This window comes from Elephantulus edwardii, unplaced genomic scaffold (genome assembly GCF_000299155.1).
Source record: "Elephantulus edwardii isolate Elephantulus edwardi_28Jun2011 unplaced genomic scaffold, EleEdw1.0 scaffold00069, whole genome shotgun sequence".
NCBI lineage: Eukaryota > Metazoa > Chordata > Mammalia > Macroscelidea > Macroscelididae > Elephantulus > Elephantulus edwardii.
This window is the reverse complement of record NW_006399819.1, coordinates 6,942,904-6,963,424: the sequence shown is the minus strand read 5'-3', so window position 1 is coordinate 6,963,424 and position 20,521 is coordinate 6,942,904. Positions and strand designations below refer to the sequence as shown.

Genomic DNA, 20,521 nt, shown 5'->3' with positions numbered 1-20,521 from the left:
GAATAATTTAAAAGCGATGTATGGTAGGGTATTATGGTTATCACAAGAGTCCACAATTAAGGTTGCATAGTGGAGTGTACTTGGGACGGTGGGAGGGTGCAGGGGGATTGTGTACCAGGGAGGGAGTCTTTCTTTTACTTTTGAAAGAGAGGAGCGAACTGGGATGGGGGAGAGGGCTGGGCCAGTAAAGAAGTGCAGCAATGAATGAATGGAAATCCAAATTTTCTGTAAATGTTCATTAAAATTATTGTAAAACAAATAAAAAAAAGAAGGAGAAGAAACAGTTATATACAGACACAAGTAATTGGAACATGGTATATGAGAACCATGCACGTAGAAAAACTGGATATTGTTAAGGAAGAAATGGAATGCATAAATATTGACATACTAGATTTGGTGAGATGAGATGGACTGGCATGGGGCATTTTTTTTTGTCAAACCATCTTATGATCTACTATGATGGAGAAGAAAAGGTGGGGGAGAATAGAGTTGCTTTCACAGTTAAAAAAGTGATTTCTAGATCTGTCTTGAAATACAATATTGTGAATGACAGGATAATACCCATACGCATACAAGGAAGTCCAGGGAAAACCAATACATTCTAACATGTGCACCAACAACCAGAGCCAAAAAGAGGAAAAAGAGGGTTTCTTCCAACTTAATCATAAAAGGACAAATATTATATGAGCTCACTAATATGACATATCCAGAATAGGTAGATGCATAGAGATTGTGGTATATTGGGTTTATTGTTCAGAATGGCTTTCCTAGGCCACATGGTTGAGCGAGAACACGCAGATAGATTGTATAGGCTCCAGGAATAGATGGTATGCCAATTGACATATTTCAGCTAACAGATGCTGCCCTGAACGTGCTCACCGAGTTGTGCCAAGAAATCTGGAGAACAACCACTTGGCCAACTGACTGGAAGAGATCGAGATTTGTTCCTATCCCAAAGAAAGGTGACCCAACAGAGTGTTGAAACTATAGAACAATCTCACTGATTTCACATGCGAGCAAGATTTTATTGAAGATTATCCAAAAATGACTGTAACAGCACATCAGAAGAGAACTCCCGGAAGTCCCGGCTGGGTTTAGAAAGGGTCGTCGTACTAGGGATATTGTAGCTGATGTTAGACGGATCTTAGCTGAAAGCAGAGAATACCAGAGGAATGTCTATCTGTGTTTCATTGACTATGCAAGGGCATTTGACTTTGTGAATAATAACAAACTGTGGCTGACTCTGAGAAGAATGGAAATCCCAGAACATTTGATCATGCTAATGTGAAACCTATACTTGGACCAGGAGGCAATCGTCAGAACAGAGCAAGGGAACACTGCATGGTTCAAATTTGGGAAGGGCGTACACCAGGGACGCATCCTATCTCCATACCTTTTCAACCTGCATGCAGAACAGATTATCAGGGAGTCTGGGCTCTCTGAGGAGAAATGTGGGGTCAAGATTGGTGGAAGGTCTATTAACAATCTCCGTTATGCAGATGACACAACCCGGCTTGCTGAAACTGAGGAGGACCTGAAGCACCTGCTGCAGAGGGTCAAGGACTGCAGCCTCCAATATGGATTGAGGCTCAATGTCAAGAAGAGAAAGATTCTCACCACTGGACCAATTGGCAGCTTCAGGATGGATGGTGAAGAGATTGAGATTGTACACAGCTTTAGTTTACTTGTCACCACAGTCAACACTCTTGGCAACAACAGCCAGGAAATTAAAAGGCGCATTGCCATGGGAAAGTTTGCTGTTAGGAACTTCTCCAAAGTGCTGAAGAGCAATGGTGTCTCTCTGGAGACTAAGATGTGTCTGATACAGGCCATGGTATTTGCCATCACTTGTTATGCATCAGAGAGTTGGACAATGACCAAGGAGGTTAGAAGGAGAATTGATGCCTTTGAGCTGTGGTGCTGGAGAAGAGTATTGAGGATACCATGGACTGCTAGGAAAACAAACAGATTCGTCCTGGAAAGGGTTAAACCAGGTGGCTCCTTGGAGGCAAGGATTCTGAGGCTCCATCTAACATACTCTGGACATGTTGTGAGGAGAGACTAGTCCTTGGAGATGGATATCATGCTTGGGATGGTGGAGGGACGGCAAAGGAGGGGAAGGCCCTCTATGAATTGGATTGATTCAGTTACTGGGATAATCGGGATGGGAGTGTCAGAGACAGTGCAATTGGCACAGGACAGAGCAGAGTTTAGGGCTATTGTACATAGGGTCGCTATGAGTCGCAAGCGACTCGACGGCACATAACAACAACAACATGTTATGACAATGAAGAAGCTTACTACCAACCATCATGGCAATGCCAGGGACTAATCAAAGAACAGTTCATAAACTGCTCATGTGCAAATTTTATTTGATGCTGATTAAAATAAAAGCAATGATATTTAGACTATAATACTTATCTATTGCTGGATGAAATAATACTTACCTTGAAGAAATCAACTTATCTTTTATATATGTATCAAAAGTCAATATACTGAGACAAAAACACCATTCTCAAAAATTAAATATCATGTTTTTACATTCATATGATATTCTCAATGATACAAATTTGTAGAGTAAAATAAAAAAAGATGAGTAATCTTCAAAATCACTGGTGGACTTGGGGAGATATGCATACAGAGTGATAATAGAAAGAGCTTTGTTTAGTTATGGAGTTTCTTTATATTCTAATTTTGGGTGGTCACATATTTGCCAAAATTCTTAAAGCAAAACTTCTGAAAATAGTTTACTGTTTGCTATCTTTAAAAAGGTAATACTTTGGGTTAATAGAAATATTATCTTCATTTTAAGATGAAGACAGGGAGTCAGTGAAATTAAATGTTTTTCTATAAGTCATAATGAATAAACTTTGCTAGAAATTGATTTGAAACAGCCAGGTTCCATGGTTTATATCAATGCAATAGAAAGAAGTTTGATAAACTATGGGTGAATTCACACATCAGTCAGTGAAAGAAGGAATTAATCAAATGTCTAATTACTTTTTAATCTGTTGCTAGCATGTTCATTTAATTGACAGAAATTGCCCCAAGGACATCAGTTAAGTAAATCAATATATCCAGGTCAAACAAGATATACATATGGCCAAGTCCTGATACAACAACAATAAAATTAGTAGTAAAGGTAGAGAGAGTTTGGAGGTCTCCTCAACTATTTTGGGACTCCCACAGGCACCTGAAGCTTCCTTAAGCTATGCCTAAGGGGATATAGAAAGGTGCTACCAAATCTCATACCTGTCAATCATTTCCAGTCAGTAGTCAATGAGATACGACAATTAAAACTACAGAATCTGTGTACAGATGATTTTATAGATTCTCAATTTAAGAAATAAACCAGAAATTATAATCTAATGGTGTATGACTTGTGTTCTATATAATAAAAAGAAAATATTACAAAATAATTTGTGAATTTAGAATTAGTAAAATTATTTTAAAATAGAACATAAACAATTAGAATTTAATATGTAATATCTATTACAGATTTTAATCTACAAAGAAAATATTGAGACATCAAATTCAGGATCATATTAAAGATATATTTATTATCTACATAGTGTTCATAATTATCATCTCATTTACTGGTCCAATAATGGAAACATTGAAAATTGCATTTATTACACAACACTATATGTTAATCTAGGTTTTAGTGTAATTCTCATCCAAAATACTTTTTATATGTTAGATGTAGAATTTTCTAAAATTTAATTAAGAACAATTCAAGATTAAGTTATGTCACACATGGCCGCAAAACATAATCTTCATTTCTTGAATTCTTCTTGTTCATTTCTTTCTCAAAATCTTCATATTTGCTCTTTTTTCCTGACCTTTTTTTGCTCTTTTTCTTTCAGTTATAGGTAAAATGTCAACAAATAATTTGTATTAATTTTTTATTCAATTTGTTACTTATTTCTCTTTCATAGATTTTATTGGATGCCTATTATTTTTCTCTTACATCTGTCAAATATAGTTAAGGACAAAAATTTAATGGTGACAGGATTTCTATGAAGCCAAATATGAAAGTGTCCAGATATCTCTTCTGGAATTAAGGTAAGATGCACATGATACTTTCACATAAATTTAGAAAAATTGCACAAATTTATGAGAAAGAAAAAGTGTTTATTGCAATGCCAAGTGTACGTTGACATTGACATTGACATTGGCTTTCTGGCTGTAAATAATACTGTGACATAACTTGAAAAACATACTGATTAGATATTATTTGCATGACAATAATCCAGAATAAGAAATGCATAGCAAAGTGGGCTGGAGGGGTGGGGGAGGAAGGAAATTGTGGAACAAGAAAAATATTTTTTTAAAGAGAAAAGTGAACTGGAGGGAGGGTAGAAAGAAAAATGTGCAACCATGAAGGAATGGAAATCCAAGTTTTCTGTAATGTTTCATTAAAATGTCAATAAAAATAATTTTTTAAAAACCTAAAAAATTGAAAAAAAGATAAAAATTTTTACAACTAGGCTAATTGGCAGCACCATAAGAGATGGAGGAAAGATTGATATTGTTAGCAATTACAGCTAGCTCAGCTGCACAAGCTACACTCATAGCACCAGCAGTCATGGAATCAAAAGATGAATTAATTGGAAAAATCTGCTGTCAGAGATATCTCTCCAGGGTACTGAAAAACAATGATGTCAATGTAGAGACTAAAATCCACCTAATTCAGGTGATGGTCTTTATAATTACTTGTTATACATCAGAGAGCTGGACAATAACTAAGGATGACAGAAGAATTGATGTCTTTGAATTGCAGTGCTGGGGAAGACTCTTGAACGTACCATGGGCTGCCAAAAAACCAAATAGGTCTGTCTTGGAGATGGTGAAATCAAGTTTCTCCTTGGAGGCTAGGATTTTGAAGGTCCATCTCACATACTTTGGGCACATGGCCAGGAGAGGCCAGACCTTGGAGAAGGACAGAATACTTGGAAGGGTAGAGGAACAGCACAAGAGAGAAAGACTCCAGATGGGAAAGATTTATTCAGTGACTGGGCAAAGGGGGTTGATGTGCAAGAATTAGAGAGACTGTCTCAGGACAGGACAGGGTTCAGAGCTGCTGTACATAGTGTGGCTATGGGTCGTAGTTGATTCGATAGCACATAACAACAACAACAACAACATCAAAATAAATTTATTTCTAATAAAAGTTTAGAAACAATTGCAATTTCTAAAATGCTCTTTTGGAATTCCTTTTTTAATCTTTAGTTTTTTTTAAAAAGTTACTTTCTTCAGCAACACCTCAAATTAATCTATTGAAGGAATAATATCTTTCACTCTGTTACTCAAAAATAGGCTCACAATCAGTACCCATGTAGTGGCCATAAAGAAATCAAGATATGTTGCATTGAGAAAATCTGCAGTCAAACATTTCTCCAAAATGCTAAAGAGCAGTGTTGTCTGTTTAAAGATTAAAGTGTGTCTGACCCAACCCATAGTGTTTTCAATTGCTTTTATACATCTGAAAGTTGGACAATGAATAAGGATAATAGAAGAAAAATTGATGCTTTTTAATTGTGTTGTTGGTTTAGAGTATTGAATGTTGTAATTGCCATTTCAAGTTTGAACTCATTTATAACAAACCTGCAAATATATTTTTAAGGTCTGTAAGTGCAAGAAGGAATTTGCACATTTATCTCCTTGGAGCTGCTTGTGGATTCAAATCTTTTAGGTTGATGACTCAAATCCTTTCCCACTAATCCACTACTATTCTCCGAATATTTCATGGACCGTTAAAACAACAATCCTGTCTTGGAGAAAGTGTAAGAAGGTTGCCTCTTGGTGTCAAGTAAGGTAAAACTATTTTAGAATCTCACCAACAGTTTATGATTGTTTCCAATTCTCCACATCCTTTCCATCATTTATTGTTTACTCTCCTAATAAACTTTGCCACTACTACTAGGGTGAGATGGTATATCATTTTGGTTGTGATTTGCATCTCTCTTAGTGACAGTGCTTTTGAACATTTCTTCATGTGTCTGTTGGCCACCTGAATGTCTTTTCCTGTTAAAAGCCTTTCCGTGATTTTTGCACATTTTGTAATTGGATTGTCAGTCTTTTCCTTTTGGAGGTCCAGGAGTATTCTCTAAACTTTTGTTATGAGACATTTGTCTGAGATGCTATTGCCAAATGTTTGTTCCTGGTCAGTAGGCTTTCTTTTCATCTTGTTGGAAAAGGGTTTTGATGAACACAGAGATTTAATCTTTAGAAAGTCCCATTCATCAATTTTATCCTCTCCAGATTGTGCATTTCTGGATGTACTTGGCAGCTTCTTTATACCACAGATTAGGCCTTCTAAGCTTGGTCCCAGTTTGTCTCTTATAAACTTTATGCTTTGGGGCTTTACTCAGTTTTTTAACAGTTTGGCATTTCCTCAAAAAGTTGAACACAGAAACTTCATATGACCTAGCTATTCCACTACTAGGAATATACCCTAAGTAAATGAGAATGACTCGATGGCACTTAACAACAACAAAAACAACAACAACAAAGAGAGAGCTCAGTTGGCCTAGTGAACAGAAAGTGATGCTACAAAGCCAAAGGTGGGTGGCTTTAATCCACAGTTCTCAGCCCTGTTTTTAATTCGTTTTTCTCATTTTTTTAGGTTGTATAGCCCTGGTCTTTCCATTTGCTGTAAAGAGGCAACTCATGGTTGCTGTGAAGCTAAATAAACACTGTGACACTGGTGTGTCAAATGTGATAATGGTTACCCATGGTAGACAGTGTTTGGTGGAGTTCCCCAATTAAAACAAGCTTGGAAGTAGGAGTGTCATCCACTTCCTTAATAGCTTGTCTCCAGAAACCCTATGAACCTACAGAAAGGATGAAAGTTAAATAACTGTCCAGGTCTTTCACTCATCAGGTCGCTATGAGTCACCTACGATTCAGTGACACTTAACAACAACAACAACAAATGACAACTAAGAACAAACCAAGATTAGTACACTAATGTTTATAGCAGCTGTATTCACCATTGCAAGAATATGGAAACAGCCCAAATGTCTAACCATAACTGAATGGATTGAGAAATTATGGTACATTCACACAATAGAATACTATGCAGCACTCAGGAGTAACAATTTCAAAAAAATACTACATAACTTGGGAGAGCCTGGAGAGCATTATGCTGTGTCAACCGACACAATCTAAAAAGACAAATACTGCATAAGACCATTATTGTAGAAATACATGAATAACTAGTAAAACATGCCTGGGAGCTCAACGGGGGAGGGCTAAGAATTAGTAGGAATGAAATCACAAGGTCTCATAGTTTGATAGTTGCGGGGGGGGACACGTAAACAGGAAGGATATGGAAAGAAAGGGTAAGATTGGGCAGGTTCAATGGTCATTTTTATAAAACATAATGCATGAGAATGGTGAGAATGGCTGCATGAAACACAATGTGAATGAAGAATAGTGTGAACAATGTGTACAAATGTTGTAAGAAAACCAGTACAAAGGGGGGGGGAAGGAAGTTAAAACTTCTTGTCATATAATTTGAGCGCATTGTCGGGAGAGACTAGTCCTCCAAAAAAGACGTCTTACAGAAAAATTTAAACTCTCATAGAGAGGAAGATCTTCAATAAGATAGACTGACATAGTGATTGCAACAATGAGCTGGGACATTTAGGATGGCACAGTTTAAGATAGAGTTCACGTGGTCACTATAGGTCATAGTGGATTCAATGGTAAATAACAACCGTCTTTTAACATTTTTTTAAACTCTGCACTTTTAATTATTAAAAGTATTTTGTTTCCTTATGTATTAACTGTTGTTATGTGCCGTCAAGTCACTTGCAACTCATAACAATCTTATGTATAACAGCTCTAAACTCTTCTCTGTTCTGTGCCAATCTCACCGTCTCCGATACACCCATCCCAATTAACCAAGTCACTAAATAAATTTACCTCATAGAGGGTCTTCCCCTCCTACGCTGTCCCTTCGCCCTACCAAGCATGATGTCCCTCTCCAAGGTTTGGTCCCTCCTTACAATATGTTTAAAGTATGTCAGACGAAGCCTCAGAATCTTTGCCTCCAAGGAGCATCCTGGTTTAACTCTCTCCAGGATGAATCTGTTTGTTTTCCTGGCAGTACATGGTACCCTCATTACTCTTCTCCAGAACCACTGCTCAAAGGCGTCAATTCTCCTTCTATCCTCCCTAGTCTTTGTCCAACTTTCTGACACATAACAAGTGATTGCAAAGACCATGTCCTGTATCAGATGCACTTCAGTCTCCAGAGATATCACTCCTCTTCAGTACTTTGGAGAGGTCCCTAACAGCAGACTTTCCCATGGCAATATGTCTTTTAATTTCCTGGCTGCTGGTGCCAAGAGTGTTGACTGTGGAGTCAAGCAAACTAAAGCTATGAACAATCTCAATCTCTTCACTATCCATCCTGATGCTGCCAATTGGTCCAGAGGTGAGAATCTTTGTCTTCTTGACATTGACCCTCAATCCATATTGAAAGTTGCAGTCCTTGACCCTCTGCAGCAAGCGCTTCAGGTCCTCCTCAGTTTCAGCAAGCGAGGTGTGTCATCTGCATAGCACAGATTTTTGATAGATCTTCCATCGATCCTGATGCCATATTTCTCCTCATAGAGCCCAGCCTCCCAGATAATGTGTTCTGCGTACAGATTGAAAAGGTATGGAGATAGTACACACCCCTGGTATACATCCTTCCCAATTTTGAACCATGCAGTGTTTTCTTGTTCTGTTCTGTTCACTACTTCATGGTGCAAGTATAGGTTTTGCATTAGCACGATCAAGTGTTCTGGTATTCCCATTCTTCTCAGAGTCAGCCACAGTTTGTTATGATCCACACAGTCAAATGCCTTTGCATAATCAATGAAACACAGAAAGACATTCCTCTGGCACTCCCTGCTTTCAGCTAAGATACATCTGACATTATCTACAATATCCCTAGCACCACGACCCCTTCTAAACCCAGGCTGGACTTCTGGTAGTTCTCTGCTGATGTGCTGTTCCAGTCGTTTTTGGCTAATCTTCAGTAGAATCTTGCTTGCATGTGAAATCAAAGATACTGTTCTATAGTTTGGACACTTTGTTGGGTTACCCTTTTTTGGAATGGGAACATATATAGATCTCTTCCAGTCAATTGCCCAAGTGGTTGTTCTCCAGATTTCCTGAAACAACTTGGTGAGCCCATCCAGGGCAGCATCTATTAGCTGTAACATATCAATTGGTATACCATCTATTCCTGGGGCCTTATTGTTTGCTATTTCCTTCAAAGCAGCCTGACCCTCCTTCATCACCATAGGCTCTTGTTCATATGTTGTTTCATGAAATTCTTCTGTGTCTGCCAATTCCTTTCAATACAGTGACTCATTATATTCTTTCCATCTTCTTTTAATGCTTCCTGGATCATTTACTATGCTGTCTAAAGCATCATTGATTATAGAAACTCAAGATTTGAATTTGTTTTTCAGTTCCTTGAGCTCAAGAAATGCTGAGTGAGTTCAGCCTTTTGTTTTTCTGACTCCAGCTCCTTGCACATTTTGTTGTAATATTTTGCCTTTTCATCCCGCACTGCCTTTTGAAATCCTCTATTCAGCTCTTTAGTATCTTAAATTCTTCCTTCTGCTTTGGTTTCTCTGCACGCCAGTGCAATATTCAAAGTCTCTTCTGACATCCATTTTGGTCTTTTCTTACTCCTCTCTCTTTGTAATGAATGTTTGCGCTCTTCCTGGATGATACCTTTGATATCCTCCCACAACTCATCTGGTCTTCACTCATTAGTGTTCAAGGCCTTAATCCTGTTCCTGAGATGGTTCTGAAATTCATGTGGGATAGACGCAAACTTATATTTTTGTTCCCGTGGGTATGGTTTAAGTTTCCTCAGCTTCAGCTTGAACTTGCATATGATTAGTTGGTGGTCTGTGCCACAATCAGCTCCTGAACTAGATTTCACAGCTTCTCCATCGGTTCTTTGCACAGATGTAATCAATCTTATTCCTATGCATACCATCAGGTGAAATCGATGTGTATATCCTGTGTTTACGTCTCTTATAAAATGTATTTCCAATTAGTAAGTCATTGATTGTGCAAAATTCAATTGTTCTACCTCCATGTATTAACTAATTTGTATAATTGGTTTTGGTTAATTTCTTGCCAGTTGAATCTTGACACAACATAATATCTCCAGGTATCAGGGACTGAGAATAGAAAATGTAATGCATTTATAATCTATATATTATCAGTGCCTTATGTGAATGCAAATTTGTTTATAAAATATCAATATGTTTGATAAAGGAGTGGATAACATTTTAAATTACTTGACAGATGATTTTTACATATAAATTATTGGTAAATTCGATTTAAAAAATGTATATTGGTTTGCTTACAAAGTTTATATACATTGTATTTGACACTATTCTTCATTCATGTTGTGTTTCATATAATCATTTCTATGCATTATGTTTTATAAAATTAAGCACCATTGGACCATTGAGGAATTAAAATTATTATTATTAAAAAGGTTAGAACATATAAGCTTCCTTAATGGGAAGAATTTGGGTTTTAAACTATTCTAATATGAATGTATAAGTTTATTTATAATTAAATATTTATACTTGTGTAAATAGAACTAAATTGATGGAAAAAATTATAACATAAATTTTCATTTTATCTGCTAGATTACATTATTTCCTACTAACTTGCTAATTAACCATAAAATATAAACAAATATATATGAATTTAAGTATTTTATAAAGGAGGGATTTCACATAGCTGCAGTTTGTTGTCATTGTTGTTATGTGCTGTCGAGTCACTTCTGACTCATAGCGATCCTATGTACAACAACCCTAAACTGTGCTCTGTCCTGTGCCAATTGAATTGTCTCCGATATACCCATTCCAATTACCCCAGTCACTGAATCAATCCACCACATAGAGGGTCTTCCCTCCACACTGCCAAACATGATGTCCCTCTCCAAGGACTGGCTCCTCCTTACAACATGTCTAAACTATGTCAGACGAAGCCTCAGAATCCTTGGCTTGAAGGAACAAGCCCGGTTTAACCCTCTCTAGGGAGAATCTGTTTGTTTTCTTAGCAGTCCAAGGTACCCTCAATACTCTTCTCCAGAACCACAGCTCAAAGCCATCAATTCTCCTTTTATCCTCCCTAGTCATTGTCCAACTCTGACACATAAAAAGTGATTGTTAAGACCATGGCCTGTGTCAGACGCACTTTAGTCTCCAGAGAGAAACCATTGCTCTCCAGTACTTTGGAGAGGTCCCTAAGTGCAAATTTTCCCATTGAAATGTTGTTGTTGTTATGTGCTGTCGAATTGCTTGTGACTCATAGCGACCCTATGTACAACAGCTCTAAACTCTGCTCTGTCCTGTGCCAATCTCATCACCTTCAACACACTCATCCCAATTGCCCCAGTCACTGAATCAATCCATCTCCCAGATGGCCTTCCCATCCTGTGCCTGCCCTCCACCCTCCCAAGCATGATGTCCCTCTCCAAGGACCAGTCTCTCCTTACAACATGACCAAACTATGTCAGGTGAAGCCTCAAAATCCTTGCCTCCAATGAGCATCCCGGTTTAACCCTTTGCAGTAGAATCTGTTTGTTCTCTTAGCAGTCCATGGCACCTTCAGCATTCTTCTCCAACACCAAAGCTCAAAAGCATCAATTCTCCTTCTATCCTCCTTGGTCATTGTCCAGCTCTCTGATGCATAAGTGATTGAAAAGACCATGGCCTGTACCAGACGCACCTTTGTCTCCAGAGACAGACCATTGCTCTTGAGTACTTTAGAGAGGTCCCTAACAGCAGACTTTCCCATGGCAATACGTCTTTTCATTTCCTGGTTGCTGGTGCCAAGAGTGTTGATTGTGGAGCCAAGCAAACTAAAGCTATGAACAATCTCAATCTCTTCACCACCCGTCCTGATGCTGCCAATTGGTCCAGTGGTGAGAATCTTTGTCTTCTTGACATTGAGCCTCAATCCATATTGAAGGCTGTAGTCCCTGACCCTTAGCAGCAAGCGCTTCAGGTCCTCCTCAGTTTCAGCAAGCAAGGTTGTGTCATCTGCATAATTCCACCAATCCTGATGCCGCATTTCTCTTCATAGAGCCCAGCTTCCCAGAAGATGTGTTCTGCATACATTTTGAAAAGGTATGGAGACAGGACACATCGCTGGCGTATGCCCTTCCCGATTTTGAACCATGAAGTGTTTCCTTGCTCTGTTCTGACGACTGACTCTTGGTTCAAGTATAAGTTTCGCATTAGCATTATCAAGTTTTCTGGGATTCCCATTCTTCTGAGAGTCAGCCACAGTTTGTTATGATCCACACAGTCAAACGCCTTTGCATAATCAATGAAGCACAGATAGACATTCCTCTGGTATTCCCTGCTTTCAACCAATATCCATCTAATATTAGCTACAATATCCCTAGTACCACAACCCCTTCTAAACCCAGCCTGGACTTCTGGAAGTTTTCTGCTGATGTGCTGTTCCAGTCGTTTTTAGACAATCTTCAGCTGAATCTTGCTTGCATGTGAAAGAAATGATATTGTTCTATAGTTTCCACACTCTGTTGGGTCACCTTTCTTTGGAATAGCAACAAATATGTCTTTTAATTTCCTGGATGCTGGTGCCAAGAGTGTTGACTGTGGAGCCAAATTTAGCAAACTAAAATGTGGACAATCTCAATCTTTTCACTATCCATCCTGGTGCTGCCAACTGGTCCAGTGGTGAGAATCTTTGTCTTCTTGACATTGAGCCTCAATACATATTGAATGCTGCAGTCCATGACCCTCTGCAGCAAGCGCTTCAGGTCCTCCTCAGTTTCAGCAAGCAAGGTTGTGTCATCTGCATAATGCAGATTTTTGATAGATCTTCCACCCATCCTGATGCCATATGTCTCCTTATAGAGCCCAGCCTCCCAGATAATCTGTTCAGCATAGAGTTTGAAAAGGTATGGAGACAGGATGCATCCCTGGCATACGTCCTTCCCAATTTTGAACCATACAGTTTTTCCTTGCTCTGTTCTGATGACTGCCTCTTGGTCCAAGTATATTTTTTGCAGCATATTATGCTAATAATTCAGAAAATTTAAAATTATTTTTGATCAAAAGTAATGTAAAAATCACAATAGTAGCAGCAATATAGTACTTTATAGTCAGCTTATCACAAAGATTCTGATTTCTTAAGATAAAAGAAAAAAAAAATATTAAATAAGTGATATGAAAAGCAATCACTATCATTTTTAAAGAAACATCAAAATTTAAAGTGCAAAATCAGTAGTAAAATAACTCCTGACTTCTTGATAATAAAACTACAGGAATATATTTTTGGTGTCAAGAGCCATTCAGTTTTCCGTGCCTCAACAACATTAGGCACAATAGCTCTGAACCCTCTTCTACATTGAGATAATCTCACTGACTCAGACACAGTTAACCTCATTATCCCAGTTACTGTGTCAGTGCCCATCTTATCCAGGGTCTCTCTTGCACTGTCCATTCATTCTTCCAAGCATGATGTTTTTCCCCCATGTTCAAAATATGTCAGATAGAGTTTCAAACTCTATGCCTCCAAGGAGAAACCTGGTTTCAACCTCTCTAGGACAGACTTATTTTTCTCTTAGCAGCCCACGGTATGTTCAATACTTTTCTCCAGGACTATAACTCAAAGGCATCATTTCTTCTGCTATCCTTAGTCGTTGTTCAGCTCTTTGATGTATAGCTAGTAATTGTTAAAGTCATGGCCTGGATCAGGGACATCTTAGTCTCTAGATTGATATTGTTGCTCTTAAGCATTCTGGAGTGGTTTCTGAAAGCAGACTTTCTCAATACAATTTATCTTTTGATTTTCTTACTGTTTGTGCCAAGAATGTTGGTTGTGGGTCTGAACAAATTGAAATTGTTAACTATCTCAATCTTTTCTCCATCTATCATGGTGCTTCCAAAGAACTCAGTGGTGAGAATCCATGTATTCTTGATATAAAGCTTTAATCCATATTGAAGACTACAGTCCGTGACCTTCTGCCTCATGTTCTCCTCAGTTTTGGCAAGCAAGATTGTGCCACCTGCATAACAGAGGTTGTTGATGAGTCATCCTCCAATCTTGAGGCCAAATTCTTCCTCATAAATTCCAGCCACCTGCATGATCTGTTCCTCATATAGATTGAAATGATATAGAGGCAGGACACCATCCTGATGCACTACTGTTCTGATTTTGAAATATGCAGTCTTGCCTAGCTCTGTTATGATGACTGTTTCCTTGTCCAAGTATAAGTTTTGCATGAGCACAATCAGGTGGTTGGGTATATCCATTCTTTTCAAAATTAGACACAACTTTTTCTTTGTGATCCACACAGTCAAATGTCATTATATAGTCAATGAAACACAGACATTCCTCTGATACTCTCTGCTTTCAGCAAAGATCTATCTTGCTGCCTCCCCTCCCCCACTTTGCTATGATGTCCCAGAACACTAGATTGTGCTTATGCGAAACTTACACTTGGACCAAGAGGTTGTTCTCAGAACAGTAAGGAAACACTGCATGTTTCAAAATTGGGAAGGGTGTGCGTCAAGGATGTGTCCTATCTCCATATATTTTCAATCTATATGCAGAACAGATTATCCAGAGGGGTGGGCTCTATGAGGAGAAGTGTGGTATCAGAATTGGAGGTAGACAGTCTGTGTTATGCAGATGACATAACCCTGCTTGCTGAAACTGAGGAGGACTTGAAGCACTTGCTGCAGAGGGTCAAGGACTGCAGCCTTCAATATGGATTGAACCTCAACATTAACAAAACAAAGATTCTCACCACTGGGCTGATCGCCAGCATCATGATAGATGGAGAAGAGATTGAGATTTGTTTTGGGAAAATCTGCTGTTAGAGATCTCGCCAAAGTATTGAAGAGCAATGATGACAGTCTGGAGACTAAGGTGTACCTGAAACAGGCCATGGTCTTTGCAATTACTTGCTATGCATCAGAGAACTGGACAATGGATAGAGGTGATAGAAGGAGAGTTGATGTCTTTGAGCTGTGATGCTGAAGAAGAGTACTGACCATACCATGGAGAACAAACAGGTTCATCCTGGAGAAGGTGAACCCAGACTGCTCCTTAGAGGCAAGGAGTCTGAAGCTCTGTTTGTCATACTTTGGACATGCTGCAAGGAGGGACCAGTCCTTAGAGAGAGACGTCATACTTGGGAGGTGGAGGGACAGCGCATGAGAGGAAGACCCTCTATGTGATCTTGATTCAGTCACTGAGTTAATGGAGATAGATGTGTTGGAGACAATGGAATTGGCAAGGGATAGCAGGGTTTAGGGTTGTTGTGCAGGAGAACATACTGTTCCAGTTGTTTTTGGATAATATTCAGCAGGATTTTGCTTGCCTATGATATTGTTAGGTAATTTCCACATTCTGTTGGATCACCATTTTTAGAATGGGAAATAATATGAATCCATTCCAGGCAATTGGTAAGGAAGTTGTTCTCCAGATTTCTTGGCACATCTTGGTGAGCACATTCAGGGCAGCATCAGTTTGTTGAAATATGTCCCAACAATCCCTGGGGCCTCCCCACCCCTATTTCTTCAGAGCAACCTCATTCATTACCATTCTCTCTCTCTCTCTCTCTTATTCTTTTCTTCTCTCTTCTCTCTTTTTCTCTTTTTTAAGGACATAGATATTTATGTGATTTTAGCCATTACAACAGTAGTTCTGATATATTGCTAATGTTACATTGAAATAATCAGTATTACAAAAAAGGGAGGGAAAAAATTACTAGAAGCACTGAAGATCACCAGAGTCAGCACGTATCTGAATACACCATCTTTTTTTTCTACTTCCAAGAGATTTCACCAGTATGTCCCTCCTTCCCCTTGCTTCTTAACTAAATTCTTCACTAATCTGTTTTCCTCAACAATTTGGAGAAGTCCCTAACTACAAATACTTTCAGTGTAATGTGTCTCCTTATTTCCTAACTGCTGTTACCAACAGTGTTAATTGTAGATCCAATTGAGATGAAACTGTTAAAAGTCTCAATCTCCTCTCTAGCCATCATGCTAGATGCTGCCTATATATCTGATGGTAAGAATCTTTGTCTCCTTGACATTAAGACAGACCTATTTCTTGATATTCTGCAACAAGTGCTTCAAGTCCTCATCACTTTCAGCAAGCAAGGTTGTTATCTGCATAATATAGGTTATTGATGGGTCTCCCTCCAATTCTGATGCCACACTCCTCTTCATAGAATCAGGCTTCTTGGATAATTTTTTCAACATACAGATTGAATAAGTATGGGGAGAGAAGACAACCCTGGTGTATACCCTTCTCAATTCCAAATCATACAGTATTCCCCTGCTCTATTCCCACAACAACCTCTTGGTCTAGGTATTGGTTTTACATGAATACAATCAAGTGCTCTAGGATTCCAATCCTTCTCAATGTCAAGCATAACTTGTTATAATCCACAGTCAAATGCTTTTGCATAGTCAATAAAGCACACATAGACATTTTTCTAGTATTCCTTACTTTCAGTGAAGAACCATCTGACATCAACAATATCTCTTTCCTACTTGAACTTCTGCAGGTTCCAGGAACTTTTGAATGATTTTCAGCAGTATTTTGCTTGCATATTATATAAATGATACTTCTTAATTGTTTCCACATTTAGTTGTATCACCTTTCTTGGGAACAGGAACAAATATGAACACTTGGTAATCCATTGGCCAGACAACTGTTCTCCAAATTTCCTGGCATAAACTGGTGAGTACATCCAAGCCTGCATCTGTTAATTGAAACAAGTCAATTGGTATCCCATCGATTCCTGGGCCCTTATTTTTTGCCAATGTCATCAATGCAACTTCTGCTTCCTCCATTACTACTGGCTCCTGTTCATATGGTACTTTCTGAAATTTTTCCGTGTCAAAGGAATAATTGAGGATTAATGATGTTACTTTGAGGGTTAGGGGAGACTGACTCAGGCCATAGTCTTACCAATTACTTGCTATGCATCTTACAGCTGGACAATGAGTAAGGATGGCAGAATAATAATTGATGCCTTTGAGCTGTGATTTTGGGAAAGAGCACTGAGCATCTCATGAATGGCTAAGAGAACAAACAGTTATGTCTTAGAGATGGTGCAGCCATCTTTGGAGGCAAGGATGATGAGGCTTCACCTCACATACTGTGGGCATGTTACTAGGAGAAGGACATTATTTTGGGAAGGGTAGAGGTTCAGTGAAGAAGAGGAAGACCCTCAATTGACAAGGTGACTGCTGCAATAGGCTTTTGTGTGTCAGGAAACATGAGGATGCATCAGGATAGAAGAAGGTTCAGATCTTTTTTGTCATAGAGTTACTATGAATTGTAGTCAACTTGATTGTACCTAACAACAATCTGTTTTCAGTTCTGAATTTAAGACTCATCCTCACCATCCTCCTCCTCAAACTCTCTCTATTTGTTGGCCATGGCATTCTGATACTGCTGGTACCTGGACATAAGGTCTTTCATGTTGTTCTTGGCTTCAGTGAACTCCAAGTCATCCATGCCCTTGCTAGTGCACAATTGCAGGAAGGCCTTGTGCCAGAACATGACCTGGTTGGTGAACCTCTCAGTTTGGTAAAATGCACTTGAACAGCTGCTGGATTTCTGTGCTGTTGCCATTGAAGATGGCTGACATCTTGAGTCCGTGGGGTGGGAAGTCACACATAGCTGTCTTCATCTTGTTGGAGATCCACTCCACGAAGAGGCTGCTATTCTTGTTCTGTAAGTTCAACTTACAGAAAGTAAATTCTGCTCATCCACCTCCTCGAAGATGGCAGCCACTGTTAGGTAGCAGCCATGGTGCAAGTCACAGGTGGCCATCCTGGTTTTTGGAGGAGACTATCTGCTGAGTGAGCTCAGACACAGTCAGAACTCAGTATAGCCTGCCTGGGATACACCGGCAGGTGACTCCATGCGTGGTTACAGAAACCAGGTGGTTGAGGTCTCCATATGTTAGGGTGGTCAGTTTCAGGGTATGGAAGCAAATATAGTACAGCGCCACATTGTCAATGCAGTAGGTTTCATCTGTGTTCACCACCAGCTGGTGGACAGAGAGGGTGGCATTGTAGGGTTCAACCACAGTGTCTGACACCTTGGACAGAGTATGACATTGAAGGCGTTCATGATCCGGTCAGGGTACTCCTCCTGATCTTGCTGATGAGCAGTGTGCCCATCACCCTAGACCCTGTACCATCACCCAGTGAGTGGGTCAGCTGGAAGCCCTGGAGACAGTCACATCTTTCAGACTCCTTCCTCACCACATCCAAAATTACAGAATGCTTCACAAATGTGTGTGTCATCCTTCCACAGGGGCCACGCTAATCTTCTCTGTATCATTCTAATTTTGTATATGTGCTCCTAAAGTGAGCACACCATTGTCACTTGATCATATGCTGTTTCATGAACTCTTCTGTGTCAGCCAATTCTTTCTGGCATAGTGACTCTGTAGTCCTTCCATCTTTTTTTGATGTTTCCTGGATCATTCAGTATTCTACCCATAGCTTCCATAAGTATTATCCCTAGAGGCTTGAATCGATTCTTCAATTTCTTCAGCTTAAGAAATGTCAAGTGAGTTTGTCCCTTTTGATTTTGTCACACCAGGTCTTTGCACATTTCATTGTAATACTTTACTTTGATTACCCAAGCTATCATTTGAAATCTTCTGTTCAGCTCCTTAACTTCTAGTTTTCTTCCCTTTGCTTTGGCATCCTGGCAGTCTACGCCCTATTCAGAGTCTCCTCTGATATCCTTCTAGGTCTTATCTTCCTCCTTGTCTTTGTAATGACCTTTTGCATTCTTCACAGATGTCATTTCTTATTCTTCCCACAGCTCATCGGATCTTCATTCATTAGTGTTCAAGTCTTCAAACCTGTTCCTCAGATGGTTTTAAAATTCAGGTAGCATAGACTCAAGGCCACATTTTGGTTCCTGTGGATTTGTTTTCATTTTCTTTAGCTTCAGTTTGTACATGAATATAAATAGTTAATTGTCTGTTCCACAGTCATTACCTGGCCTAGTTTACAAAACTTCTCCAACAATTCTTTCTAAACAAACAACTCTGTATTAGAGATAATGAAACCAACTTTCCTCCCTCCTTAGAGGCAAAGATTTTGAAGTTCTGTTTTTACATACTTTGGGCATGTGGCTAGGAACAACTAGTCCTTGAAGAAGGACATCAGTCTTGGAAGAATGGAAGGACAGCACAGGAGAGGAAGACTCCAGATGAGATGGATTGACACAGTAATTGGGGAAATGGGGGTGGGAGAGTCAGAGTCCAGTGTGTCCTGAGACTGGCTCAGGACAGGGCAAGTTTCAGAGCTATTGTACACAGGATGGCTATGAGCTGCAGGAGACTTGATAGCATATAACAATACCAACAACATTGTGTATATAGTTTTTGAAGTGTTCACTAATTAAGAAGAAAACATGATGAAACTGGTTTGCAATATTCAGTATGTAGAAATGCATGAAAAAAGCCACAGTTAATAGTTCTCTTAGCCATTAACTGACTTTGTCAAGTGGATGGCCAGGGTTAAACAAAGAATGTGTCCCTATTGGAGTAGCCTATCCATGTGGGTTTGGCTAGTTTTGCCTTAAAATTGAGCCAGTTGAGGAAGATTTGGGGAATCTCATGACCAGCAAAGAAGCAGAGAATACAAAGTGCATGTTCTTTGGGGCCAAAGATTCCTGCATTACTGAGACCAGGGTCTACTGAGACTAGGAGCACCAGTAGCAGCCACAGCTGAAAATCAGAGACATGACATGAAACAGAGCTGACCTTGGCATTGTTACCTCATGGAATCAGAGCTAGAAGACTTCACCAAAATTTATTGGAGGACTTAGGAAGAGGGAAAGAGTGAGCCACAATTGGCAAGACTAAGAATGAACACTGACCTAAAGCTGGGAGGCTGAAGGCTGAAGTTCCTGAGAGCACATTTTGGCAGCTGTCTTGAATGAGTGTATTCTGCTGAAACTTGAAAAAGAGATTTTTTATTTCTTTAATAAAACCTATAATCATGAGTATGGCTCAGTGTGCTCTTTTAGGTATTTCAGTGGATTTTGGACTCAGTAGAACAGTAAAATTGTTGTTGGAATTAGAAGAAAGAGGTGGGGGAGTATGAGTGGCATGCCTGACCTCATGAGAGGTGGTTTTGTGTTGTGGATGCTGCAGGTGGGGGAACTTCCCTCTTGTTGGGTTTGTAGAGGTCAGATATGGCCACACCTGTGTGGTCCCTTTATAGCCACACTTGTTCAAGTTAGAACATTACATAATGAAATTAAGTTAAAGCATGTGAAACTTATGTTTACCATATCTTTTTAAATTAATATCAATCTGTACATTTCAAATTAGATATATTAAATATTGTCACTGTTTTCTGTAAAATATTTTTTAAAAGTGTAAAAAAAGTTTTCCAACAACTTTTAACACTTAATTACAAGGAAATATAAGTGATATATATATAAGATT

General features: G+C 39.1%; 1 pseudogene; it reads right to left on the bottom strand.

Annotated features, from left to right (window-relative positions):
• Nucleotides 1–17,424: 17,424 nt before the first annotated feature.
• The window catches only part of LOC102870140, a 5,781-nt pseudogene continuing 2,684 nt past the window's right edge, over nucleotides 17,425–20,521 (bottom strand).